Genomic DNA, 13131 nt, shown 5'->3' with positions numbered 1-13131 from the left:
AGGCTAAAAAAACACCTAGGACTATTTGTAGACTCTTCTTATAAATAAAAGGCTAAATGAATCTGGCTGGGGGTGGTGATTCATGCTTGTAATTTCAGCACTTTGGGAGGCTAGGCGGGTAGATCTCCTGAGGTCAGGAGTGCAAGACCAGCCTGAGCAACATGGAGAAACCCCGTTGGTACTAAAAAATTCAAAAATTAGCCAGGCGTGGTAGTGCATGACTTTAATCCCAGCTACTCGGGAGGCTGAGGCTGGAGAATCCTTGAACCTGGGAGGCAGAGGTTGCAGTGAGCCAAGATCATGCCATTGCACTCTAGCCTGGGTAACAAGAGCGAAACTCCAAAAAAAAAAATTGCTTAATCTTTCTTCAGGGGTATTTTGTAAACATTACAGAGAATTTTCCTAAACATCCATTTAGCTGGACTGTAGAGAATTTAATTTAAAAATTATATATTTATTCTCTGCTTGCCGAAAGCTACATGCACAAATTACTATAACTGGAAATTGTGTGATACATCTAGCATTCTGTAACAGCCTGTGTCACATAACAAAACCTGCACCTGCCTGCAGGAAATTTTGCCTCACCAGCTCACTTTAGGGACTTTTCACTCTTTGTTGCAAGGTCCCCCCTCCTTCTGTAATGATAAAGCTGTTACTTACAGATTGATTGCTGGGTGGTTTTACTCAATTCAGGATAACTAATAGTCCTATGAATCAGAAGCTTCTGACCCAAGTGCTGGATATCCCTTTATGTGATCTACATAACAATAACTCTAAAGAGAATCTTTATTCAAAAACACATATGTTATGTGAGTCCTCCAACTGATGTGTCACCTGACAAGTTTTTGCAGTTTTTTTGGAATGACAGGTTGTTTTCTGTCTGGTGGATGTCTGGTTACTCAGATTTTCCATGGAGTCTGCAAATGGCAAAGATAGTTTTTTAAAAGAGGTTAAATAACCATGAATTTTTTTCTTCTTCAGGTGAGAGAGGACTAGCTTTCTGGACTCAGTGCGTTATAGTGATTGATACTGTCACATGAAGACAAATCAGAGAGAGGGGGACTGAATCTCCAGGAACTTTCATTCTTCCATATAGTGCAGTGTCATTGTTCCCAATTAGCAGGAATATTTAACCTAGAAAGAAACCTAAGAATAACATCCTTTTCAATGAAAAGATGTTATAGTTTTTGTGCTGTTAACTCCCCAAATTCACAATCATTGAAATATGTTTCAATTAATACATTATATTTATACATAATTAACACAAGGAACTACATTTCCCTTTTGATTCATCAGTTATTTTGTTATAACTTTCATAAACAAAAGGATTCTCACAATAGTTTTTCATTGATTAAAATGTAGAGCCCATCAAACAAATCTAATTATTTGTATAACCCTTCCTTTTTTAGGTGGAACAGCAAACTTTTTTGCTACTTTGTAGCTATACTAGGAAAGCAAAAGATGATTTAGTTATAAAAGACATCCAAAGAATTTATTATTCTGAATCTGAAATTTGAATTTCAGAATGCACAGTTAAGAATTTTTAGAGGAGATAATATAAGAACTAAAGTCTTAAATATCTAAAATAAAGAAATAGTTACAATCTACATTTTCCTAATGCGTAGCACATGAAACAATGTATACTTGAACTTTAAAAATTAGGGATTCAAGAGCAGGCCAAAAGTACATAAAGTTAACAATATATGGATAATGAAAAGAAAACTCTACAATGTAGGCCAAAAATAACTGGTAAACTTAGAAAAAAAAAATTGATTTTTTTGTGTAAAAATTTTTGTATCTGAATTTGTATCTATATTTGAAAAATTTAGCTACCTGCCTTAGAGATTGGAAAATTCTTAGCAATGGCACACACACCTAAATGTGACCCAGATTTAAGGTCCACATTTCAGTCAGTGCCTTTTACAAATGGAGGTTCTATTCCTAAGGAATATTGGTTTCATTTATTCCCAGGACAATAAATTTAAAAACTAAGTCTGGCAGTCTCAATGAAATAATCCGAGCTCAGAAAACTTACCTTGATATTATGGGAAGGGTGGCCTTCCCTCTGAGCCAGTGGAGATACAAACAACAATTAGCAGTAAAGAATTTATTGTTATACATATATATAAAACATATAAATATCTTATTAAGATTATAAAACACTCTTTAAAAACCCTCTTATAAGAGTGTTTCTATCTAAATCAAATTTGTATCTTGAATCAAATTTTTATACAAATGTGTATCTCAATTTTTCAATAAACTTTTTCCTTTCTGCCTTAGAGATTGGAAAATTCTTAGCCATGGCACAGACATCTGAATGTGATCCCGACTGTGGGTCACAGTATCAATCACTCTTATAAGAGTGTTTTTTGCACAGTCTTGCATATATAACATAGCTGTATAAATATACATAAATACATATACAAACAGATGATTAGTGTAAAACTTTCCACAGCTTTAATTTTTCATTTACTGTATTACTATTTTAATAAGGCAATGTTAGTTTATAATGTATTTACCATCTTAATACACCCTGAAAGTTTTATCAATAAAGAGACAAATTATTTTCTTGTTTACAGTTTTTATCTTTCCATAGCAAATACACCTAGTGTTTTTTAACACTTACAATAATAATTATTATTATCAAATAATAATAATAATAATTACAATTCTTAATCAAAATAATTCACCTTGTTTTCTTCAAACACCAGGAGAAAACTAGAAGAAAGGAAAACATGTTGTCAGTTTTTTTTCCCATGAGAAAACTTTCTATTTTTTGTAAATTTTAAGGTGCCAAAAATAGCCACAATTGTAATGGCATTCAAATGCATTTGTACAAAGTGTAACATGAATAAATTAAAAGTTGGTTCAGCAATCACTGTTTTGCATCATTTTGATATTTAGAAATTGCAAAGTATTCAAAGACTCTATTTTAATCACTTCGATTTATCATTTGTCTAAGGTTTTAAGTCAATAAACGACCTGTATTTACAAGTTTCATTAAGTTAATTTCTTAATAGTTATATTGTAATGAGAATTTCAGAGGCATAAACTCTTTTAAGATGTTCTGTTTTACAATTCTATAGAGGTAAACATAATTTTACATCCTTTTGGAATCTTAACTCTAAGGAAACACTCATATCTTACTTGACTCATAGAATCAATATCATTAATCCAGAAGGTATTTATAAGTAAGTTAATCTTATTCTCAACATAATAGGATGTTGTGATTACACTCATTTTTATAGTAAAACCAGTGAGAAAAAAATAGTTTTCTTTAAAATCAATATTATTAGCTGACTTGCATTTGTCTAATTGAATATCTTATTATCTCAAATAGTACCTGAACTGTTATCTTGATATAATCTATAAACCTCTGATTTAATAAACTAATTTTTAAGGTCTCCAAATCATGCCAAAAGTTGAGTACCCTGATCTTATTTTGGGAAACTTTGTAACCTGGTTCATAATTTAAAATAAAAAAAAATACAGCTAAATTTTTATCCCCTTTGAGTTAAAACTTTCAGAAGGAATAAATTTACAGAGGAATAAACATATGAATTTAATATTTTCTCCTTATTTGTAGTAAGAATGTGAAAACTATTTTTTACCGACCTTTTTATTTACAATATTATAATAACAAGTATCTTTGACAAAATGGTGGATTTTTCCCACTTGAATGTTTCTTTAACTTCTAAATTATTATCATCGTCTTGCCAACAGGCATTTTCAACAAAATTTTTCTATCCTTTGGCCTCACCAAAAGAATGGACAAAATGGTAGAGGTAAGGGAGAAATGAAATGTAAGAACCAAGGACAAGTATAAATTTTTCAACAAACTTTTTTTTTCTGGCTTAGAGATTAGAATATTCTTAACAATGGCACAGACATCTGAATGTGATCCAGATCTAAGGTCCACATTTCAGTCAGTACCTTTTATAAATGGAGATGATGATGATGATTATTATTATTGTTATTATTGAGATGGAGTCTTGCTCTGTCACCAAAGCTGGAGTGCAGTGGCATGATCTCAGTTCACTGCAACCTCCACCTCCCTGGTTCAAGCGATTCTTCTGCCTCAGCCTCCTGAGTAGCTGGGACTACAGGTGTGTGCCACCATGCCTGGCTAATTTTTTATATTTTTGGTAGAGACAGGGTTTCGCTATGTTGGCCAGGCTGGTCTTGAACTCCTGACCACAGGTGATCCACCACCTCGGCCTCCCAAAGTCCTGGGATTACAAGTGTGAGCCACCATGCCCAGCCTATAGTGGAGATTCTATTCCTAAGGAATATTGGTTTTATCTATTCCCAGGACAATAAATTTGAAAACTAATTCTGACAGCCTTGATGAAATAATCAGAGCTCAGAAAAGTTATCTTGAGATTCTGGGAAGGGTGGGCTTCCTTCTGAGCCAGTAGAGATGCAAGGTGGTGAGGATGTACCCCTATTCGTTATCAAGCGAAGGGCTCTGGTTCATTGAAGCAAGAGTTTCAGACAAATCTTGGTGGAATTTGTAGTTTTTCTGAAGTCCATCAGTTAGTGACCACCAGAAATATGCATGTAGTCAAACAAAGACAGATTTATTAACTTGCCATAGAAAACAAGAATTGATCAGAGAAACAATAAAGTATTTCAGTAAGAGGGAGTTATGAGATATTCCTCCTTTCTCCATATGTAGGAATGGTAGCATATTAGATGCCATTTTGTCCATTGTGCGTGTTTTAACTTATCTTCTGGTCATCATTCCAGAAGTATTTCACATTGATGTTTAGAACTTCAAAGAACACTACTTGGTTTTCTATAGAGTCCCATGGTTTATTTAATCAGACTTTTAATGCTGGAGAATCAGTTATTTCCTATGTTTTGCTATGACAATTAGTGCTGCAGCAAAGACTGTGCATATGTCTATATATTGTTACATGTTAATCTTCAAAATAGAGTTAACTGTATAGGCCAGGTGCAGTGGCTCATGCCTGTAATCTCAGCACTTTGGGAAGCTGAGGTGGGAGGACTGTACCAGCCCAGGAGCTTGAGACCAGCCTGGGCAATATAGTGAGACCTTGTTCCTACAAAAATTTAAAAACTTAGCTGAGGGTGGTGGTGCGTGCCTGTAATCCCAACTACTCAGCAGGCAGAGGTGGGAAGATTGCTTGAGCCCAGGGGCAGGAGGCTGCAGTAAGCTGTGGTCACACTACCACACCCCAGCCTGGGCAACAGAGCAAGGCCTTATCTGAAAAAAATAAAAATAAAGCAATGAACTTGAGAAAATAGTATACATGAAAGTTGAGGATCTGAGAAATCATTGCCTCAAAACTATTTAAATCCACATTCCTAAGGAAAGTCTTCATGAATTGCCAGATTACACTTACTAAACTCTGCACAACTTGGTTTGTCAACTGAAAAGAGATAAGTTCTTTGGAGAAATCTAAAAGGCTGAACATCCCAGATCATAATAAAGTGGCACCAGGCAAGAAACAGAGCAGTAAGAATAAAGAGAGAGCCTGTCAAGCTGCTGGAATTGGCCTCATTGATGTTCCATTATGTTTTCCAATTGTTCGAACAGGTTGCTGCCAGCTTGCTTGGGATCACTCCCTCATGGATGCTCACTGTGATCATTTTCAGTGACTCAGGCAGACTTCTTCCAGTCCTGATGAAGGATCCAAAAAAAAAAAAAAAAAATGAAATCCCCAACTCAGTGTTTAAAAAACAGAGTTCAAAGGAAAATAAGTTAAGAAGGAAAATGTAAGAGACTCTCTGTAAATTTAGAGCAAATGAAGTTCTAGTGTCTGGGATTAGCAAAGACTAAATTTTCCACAGGCTGGCTGTTTTCTTTTCACATGCCACCTCTGTAAGGTGTCAGTTATATAGACGACTTTTATCTCTTGAAGCTGGGGTCTAATATCTAATTAAAGTCTGCTGACTAATTGACAGTTTTGTTTTATGAAAGAAATAGAAATAATCTCAGACAAAATGTAATAAATAAATACCAAAAATCCTTTTTACAATTTGGTCTACTTTGCAAAACTATTAAAGATGAATTGATTTCATTTTCTTGCTACTATAAGTGTGAATGCTTTTGTATTTATTAAGAATATGGAATATTACTTATAATTTACTTTTCATATATAATGAATTGATATGTTTTGGTGGTGTCCCTACCCAAAATCTCATCTTGAAGTGTAATCTCCATAATTCCCATGTGTCAAGGGTGGGACCATGTGGAGGTAATTGAATCGTGGGAGTGGTTTCCCACATGCTGTTCTCATGATAGTGAGTGAGTCTCACAAGATCTGATGATTTTATAATCATCTGGCATTTCCACCGCTTACACTCACTCCATCCTATCGCTCTGTGAAGAAGGTTCCTGCTTCTCCTTTGCCTTCCACCATGATTGTAAGTTTCCTGAGGCCTCCTCAGCCATGCAGAACTAAGAGTCAATTAAATATCTTTCTTTATAAAGTACCCAGTCTTGGGTATTTCTTTGTAGTAGTGTGAGAACGGACTAATACATGAGTGTTAACATTCCTCTTTTTTTTTTTTTTTTGCTTGATAAAGCCTTTATGTATCTTTTAAATATCAAATAGTATTTCTTAGAAGCCTTCTGAAAATATTATGCCTGAATATTGATGCTATACAAACAGATAATAATGTCTCCTTTGAGAATTTATGTTCACAAGGCATCCCTCACAAGAATTTGAAGGCCTATATAAAATACTTTAAGTGATATTAGAGTAATATGTCCACCCCCAGGGAAAGTGACAAAAAGAAAATTCAAACAATTCAATGTCAATCAGACTTCAATACTATTATAAGAAAAAATTTCCAAGTAATACCTATTCACAGTAGAAAATAACAAATTCCACAAGAAATGAAAGTACTATGAATGAGAAGCTGTAGAAACTACACACAAAAGATGACTACTGAAGACAATAACTTCAGATGTTAAAATAAATCAGACAATAGAATATAATAATATTATAACATTCAGTTACTAATATTATTAGAACATGAAATAATTATTATTATGAATAACAAATACATGGATACTTGAAAATATGAAAAAGGTGGATGATTAGAAGTGAGCATATATAACATACAAATAATTTGAGTTTGAAATAAAATATTAGAAGAAATAGAACTAGTAATACAATTTAATCAAAGTAACGATTAAAAAAAGAGAGAAAGGAAGGAAGGAATGAAGGAAGGAAAGAAGGAAGGAAATCAAAAAAAAGAAAGAAAAGAAAGAGAGAGAGAGAATGAGGGAGGAAGGAAGGATTAAAAGAAAGAAGGAAGGAAAGAAAAGAAATTCTCCTATTAGGCATAGCAAGTAAAATTGCAGTAAACCAAAGATAGAGAAAAAGTCTTAGAAGCAGCTGAGGTGAGAGAAGATTGCCTGCAAAGGAACTTCAATTAACGTAAGGGCTGACTTTTCAAGGACAAGACCAGAAGTGAAGGAAATTGTTATATCTTTAATGTACTGAAAGAAAACACATTTCAACCTAGATTGTTGTAATCAGTGAAACGATCTCTCAAGAATAAGAACAGAACAAGGACAGAACAAGCATAGAATAAAGACATTATCTGAAAAACAAAAACAGAAATTTCCCCCACTTCAAATAGCCAACAAAAATGAACGGCGATAATGAGTTTCAAAAATTGGATGAAAAGAATTAAGAAATAATAATAAGCTCCCAAATTAGAAACACAAGAAACAGAAAATAAGGAGAAAAGAAAAACACATAATACTAGAAATAAAATACTGAATTCAAGACAAGTGCCTTAAACATAAAACCAAATACGTTAAATAAATTATATATGATATTATACCAGGTAAGTATTGATTAAATTAATACTGCTATTCAAAAATTATATATAAATTACACTAGGTAAGTGTTTATTAAATTAATGCTGCTCTTCAAAAATTGCATATAATATTACACTAGGCAAGAATTAATGCTGCTATTGAAAAATTGTGTATAATATTACACTAGGTAAGAATAAAATTAATGCTGTATTCAATTATTAATATCAAACAAATTAGAAATAAAGCATAAGTGTTAGCTTTATATGGATCACTACTATGAGGTAAAAAGATTCAAAAAGCCAGGAGCATATATGCACTTCTAATTATTGGAATCATACAGAAAACAGTCAGTAACAAACACATATCTAGATCATTTATATATGGTTGAAATGTAAAGCACACTTCTAGTTAATGATCAAAATAAAATTACAATTTAAAAAAGAGTTAAAATTAAGCAATAAGGAATCTTCTATCAATCAAAACTTACAGATGATTTCACTAGACTATCAGATTATTTTGATAAGGACAATAGCTAGTGATTATAAGGATCTAGAGCAATGTAAAAATGTGTAGTGAAATAAGCTGGACAAAAAATATATGTTACATAATTCTTTGGAAATTGATTTCCAAAACAAATAGTAGTGTCCTTTGGACAGCGTGGTATAACTCTGAGAGGACTTAAGGGGGCCAGTTGGGGTACTGGAGGTGTGTTATACCTTGATCTGTGCTGCAGTTATGTAACTGTAACATATAAAAATATTCATCAAACTGTGCACTTTGCATCATGCACTTTGCTTTATAAAATTATGCCTCAACAAGAAACAAAAACAAAAATTTCAATGGCTGCAGTATAGTGGTCTTACACAAAATTTTTAAGAAAAATCTAAAGCAGAACATAGAAGAGAAAATTCAATAAACCTACAAAAGAAATGAAGAAAAAGTTCACAGTTAATGATCTTAGCATCCCATTTTAATATAAAAGCAGACAGCAGAAAACAACAAAAGAAATTTAAACAATAATAATAATTGGCAATTAGAGAATAAAAATACAGATTTTTTTTTGGTAAAGACTAAAACAATACTAAAAATACCCAAGTGTGAGAACCCAAGAGTAAGAAAAAGCAGATAAAGAACAAGAAATATATTTTATATAATATAGGAGGCCTTTATTTCTAATTTAAAGTGATTAAAATCTTTGAGTATTTGGTGAAAAAAATTTAAAAGCTAAGATGGGAAAAATACATTACTTATCTAACCTGACTCAAAATGAAATAGTAAAGAAGAATCATCCTGTAATCATTAATGAAATTGCACCTATAGTCAAAATCTTTTCACAAAAAAGATGACAAGCTGAATAATTTTAAGGGCAAGTTCCACCACACATTCAAGTAGGAGATTTGATGTGATCTATTCCCCTAGAACTTCTAAGGGGGGAAAAAAAACAGAAGTGTAAGTAGTTTGCATTTGCATCTTGATCCTAAAGATTAGAAGATACAAATGCAAACTATTTACACTTCTGTTTATCTTTCTTTTTTTCCTTAGGCGTTCTAGGCAGTTTACTAAGAAATGAATTATATGCATGAAACAAAATTCTAGTTACTTGCAATTGGATTGTTTTGTGCATAGCAACTGCAACAAATTTATAAATAAATTATTGGGGTTAATAAAAAAGTTTATAATGGCTGATTAACCAAAAAAAACACATGGCAAGAAATATTTCTTTTTTTTCTAATTATTTCCAAGGAGGTTTCCATATCTTGTCAACATCAACATTTTTTACAAGAGCAACTCAAATTCTGAATTATGTTAGATGATGTAAAAGGCCTTTTGGTACAGAGTTATAAAATTTCATCAAACAATATGGGTGAGATATACCATCAAATATTATAAAGATTCCAATTCTTTCCAGTTGAATCGAAAGATAAGTGAATGAATATAACTTAGTACATTTATATAATAAAATATCATAGGGCAATAAAAGTGAATAAACTATAGATGTTTGCATGGAAAACTTCTAGGAGAAATAATATAGTTTTGAATAATAAAAGCAAATCACAGAATGATACATATTGCAAGTATTTTTGTAAAGTGCAAAAACAGGCAAAAATTTTAAAATAAACATTTTTGGGGGATATAGGCCTATATTGTTTGTGTATTTTTAGCTGTTTTCAATATTCAAAACTCAAAATTTTATATTTTTTTCTCATGAAACTCTCTAAAACACACATAAAACACACATAACTCCTTCCATTTAGAAACTCCATCACCTCTACAGTCACATACTTCCTCATCCATCTAGCTGAGGGGTAAAAAGAGCAAGGAAGAACACGCCCACTTCTTAACCACTCCGTTCCCAAAGTGCCACATATCACTTCCACTCATTGTCCAGTTAAGCAAGAACTTGTCATGTCACCCCACCTAAATACAAGGGAGCTCGGGGGCAACTTCTCACAGAGGCAGCTGCTTCCTAGTAACAACTTTACAACAAACCAGGGAGCTTACACTTCTTGTGTAAGTTAAGCAACTTTGTTATAAGATGCAAATGAAAAACTTAAATGAAAAACTTAGGAGGGGATATTAATGTAAACTTAGTGTTATTTTGAGACAAAGTGGGAAATGCAGTCATGGTAAGAAGACTGCACCTTTCAAAGCTACAGATAATATCATACTTTATAACTTTGAGGTAAGTATATAAATGTTTATATTATTATTATTGAAAATACGCAAAATTTATATGACCATCACATCTTTATATACAGCCACCCTTTGGTATTTGTGAGGGATTGGTTCCAGGACCTCCCATGGATGCCAAAATCTGTGGATGCTCAAGTCTGTGATATAAAATGACCTAGTTATCTGCCTGTAACCTATACAGATCCTCCTATACTTTAAATTGTCTCTACATTACTTATAATACCTAAAAAAAATAAATGCTATGTTATTAGTTGTCTATACTGTTTAGGGAATAATGACAAGAAAAAAAAAGTCTGGACAGATACAATCTTTTTTTTTTAAAAAAAAATTTTGACCCAGAGTTGGTTGAATTCTCTGATGAGAAATCCTCTGATGTGAAATCCTCTGATATGAAATCCTCTGATACAGAGTGCTGATTGTAAATATACATATATAATATACATATACATACATGTTTGTGAGCTCTGTGTGTGTGTGTGTGATTGATAACAAAAGATGAAAAATAAGATAGAAGTGAATGCACTTGACCCTTGAACAATGCAAGGATTAGGTCCCCGATCTTCACACAGTCCACACACATGCTTAACCTTTGACTTCCCCAAAACTTAACTGCTTTTAGCCTACTTTTGTCCAGACACCTTAAGGATGGCATAAACAGTTGATCAACACATAAAAAGACTAGTATCTACATATATTCATGAGATACCAAACTTTTTCTTATTTTTTAATATTCCTGGGCTATGCAGTTTTTCAAATTGTCACAATCTTTAAAAGTTGTTTCAATTGATTTAGTGAAAAAAAAAAAAAAAACACATTCGAGGACCTGAACAGTTCAAACCTATGTTGTTCTCATATCAACTGTACAATGTTAATTATGATAATCAATAGTATTTATTGGGTACTACTTATTATGGACCAGGAATTGTTTGAATACTTTAAATGGTTAGCTTTGCTAATCATCACAGCACATCTATAATACTAGCACAATTCCCATCATATAAAAGATGAAATAATGCATAACTTGCCAAGGTCACAGAGCTTGTGTGAGCCAAAAATTGTAAAGCCAGTAAGTGACAAAGATGGATTTTTTAATTTTTAAATTTGTAAAAAATTTAAAGGTTGAAATCATGGTGAATGGGAATAGGAATGTTTGTTCTGCATTTTTTTTAATTTTTGTCTCAAATAATTTTGCAAAAAAAGAAATACTATAAAAAAGACTGATTTTTTTTTCAGAGAATTTAGATCAAGACAATATATAGGGAAACTCAGGGGCTAAGCAAAATCAGGAGTGAGAGATGTTAGTGGTTTATAGAAATTTAGTGGTGGAAACAAAATGGAAAAAATATGGGATATATTTTGATTGCACAAAAAATAAATTTTTCATTGATCAAGTATGGAATGGTTTTTCAAAAAAGGAATGGTAGACAAGAATTCTCGGTCTCATGAAAAACAGGATGTAAGCTTCAGTCCTACTTACGCATGATGGAAAAAATGTAATGAAGAATTTTAATAAAGAATAGTATTTGGCTATAAAAATCAAAGTTTAGTTGGTTCTGAGGTTCTTATAAGACACTAAAATCTTACAAGTGCTCTCAGAGGTCAGTCTGGGATCATGTGCATATATAATATATTTAACTATATAAGGCTGGTATAACGTGTTGTAAATTTGGGAGACATCAATATACTGATTCTGCTTAATCCTCATGGGACAAGATGTGATTTCCTACATAGCAGTTTTAAATAAAAATTTTAGATTTTTTTTTAAAGAGCACCCTGGATAAAGCAGTAGGTCATTCTTTAAAAATAGATGCCAGGACAAGAGCGGAGTTAAAAATGAAAAACTGAAAAGAGTCAGCCTATGATGTAGTAAAGAAGCCAAGAATGTATGCTGGAAATAGAAGGAATATAAATAAATGTTTTCAAATTGTGGTAGTGCTAAAATGTAACAAGTGATACTAAGTGACTGAGTGGGATGATGGAAGAGAATATATTATTAAAATTGGCAATTGGAAAGTTCTTGGTGACCTTGATAAGACTTTTCATAGAGTCATCAGCAAAGAAACCTGACTGTAGTGGGTTAGAGAGTGGGAGGTGGCAACAGTAGAGATAGAAATAAAATGACATCTTCAAGAAATTTTACTGTAAATGACATGGATGCAGCTGTAGGCCATAATCTTAAGCAAATTAACACAGAAACAGAAAACCAAATACTGCATGCTCCCACTTATTGGTGGACGCTAAACACTGAGTAAGCACGGACACAAAGATGGAAAAAATAGACACTGAGGATTATAAAAGAGTTGGGGGAGGGAGGATAGAAAGGACTGGGAATCTACCCATCAGGTACTATGTTCACTACTTGGGTGACAGGATCATTAGAAGCCCAAACCTCGGCATTATACAATGGAACAAACTTGCAACAGGTGCCCCAAGTCTAAAGTAAAAATTTTAAGAAATATAAAAACAACAAGTTGTTTTTAATTACAAAAAGAATTTTGCTGTAAATTGATATAGAAAATTACAGCAAAATAATTTGCTAGAGATGGACAAGCAAATGAAGGGGGACATTGGTTGCAAGGAAGGAATTATAGTTGTTTGCAAGGTGACTGGAGTACTGAACTAGGAGGGTGAAT

General features: G+C 32.7%; 1 long non-coding RNA gene across 28 annotated transcripts in view; it reads right to left on the bottom strand.

The window, feature by feature from the left end:
• Positions 1–433: 433 nt before the first annotated feature.
• Positions 434–13131, bottom strand: part of LOC129034775 (uncharacterized) — a 136780-nt gene continuing 124082 nt past the window's right edge. For 24 of the 28 annotated variants that reach the window (XR_010126302.1, XR_010126293.1, XR_010126307.1 and 21 more), the window contains one exon: positions 4560–5647. This is a non-coding gene — a long non-coding RNA (uncharacterized LOC129034775). Of the gene's footprint in view, positions 1147–2092; positions 2719–3933; positions 5648–13131 lie in introns of those variants that run through there. The other 4 variants (XR_010126297.1, XR_010126308.1, XR_010126313.1 and 1 more) reach the window with 4 other exon arrangements.

Source organism: Pongo pygmaeus, chromosome 3 (assembly GCF_028885625.2).
Source record: "Pongo pygmaeus isolate AG05252 chromosome 3, NHGRI_mPonPyg2-v2.0_pri, whole genome shotgun sequence".
NCBI classification, from domain to species: domain Eukaryota; kingdom Metazoa; phylum Chordata; class Mammalia; order Primates; family Hominidae; genus Pongo; species Pongo pygmaeus.
This window is presented reverse-complemented; position numbering and strand designations above follow the sequence as displayed.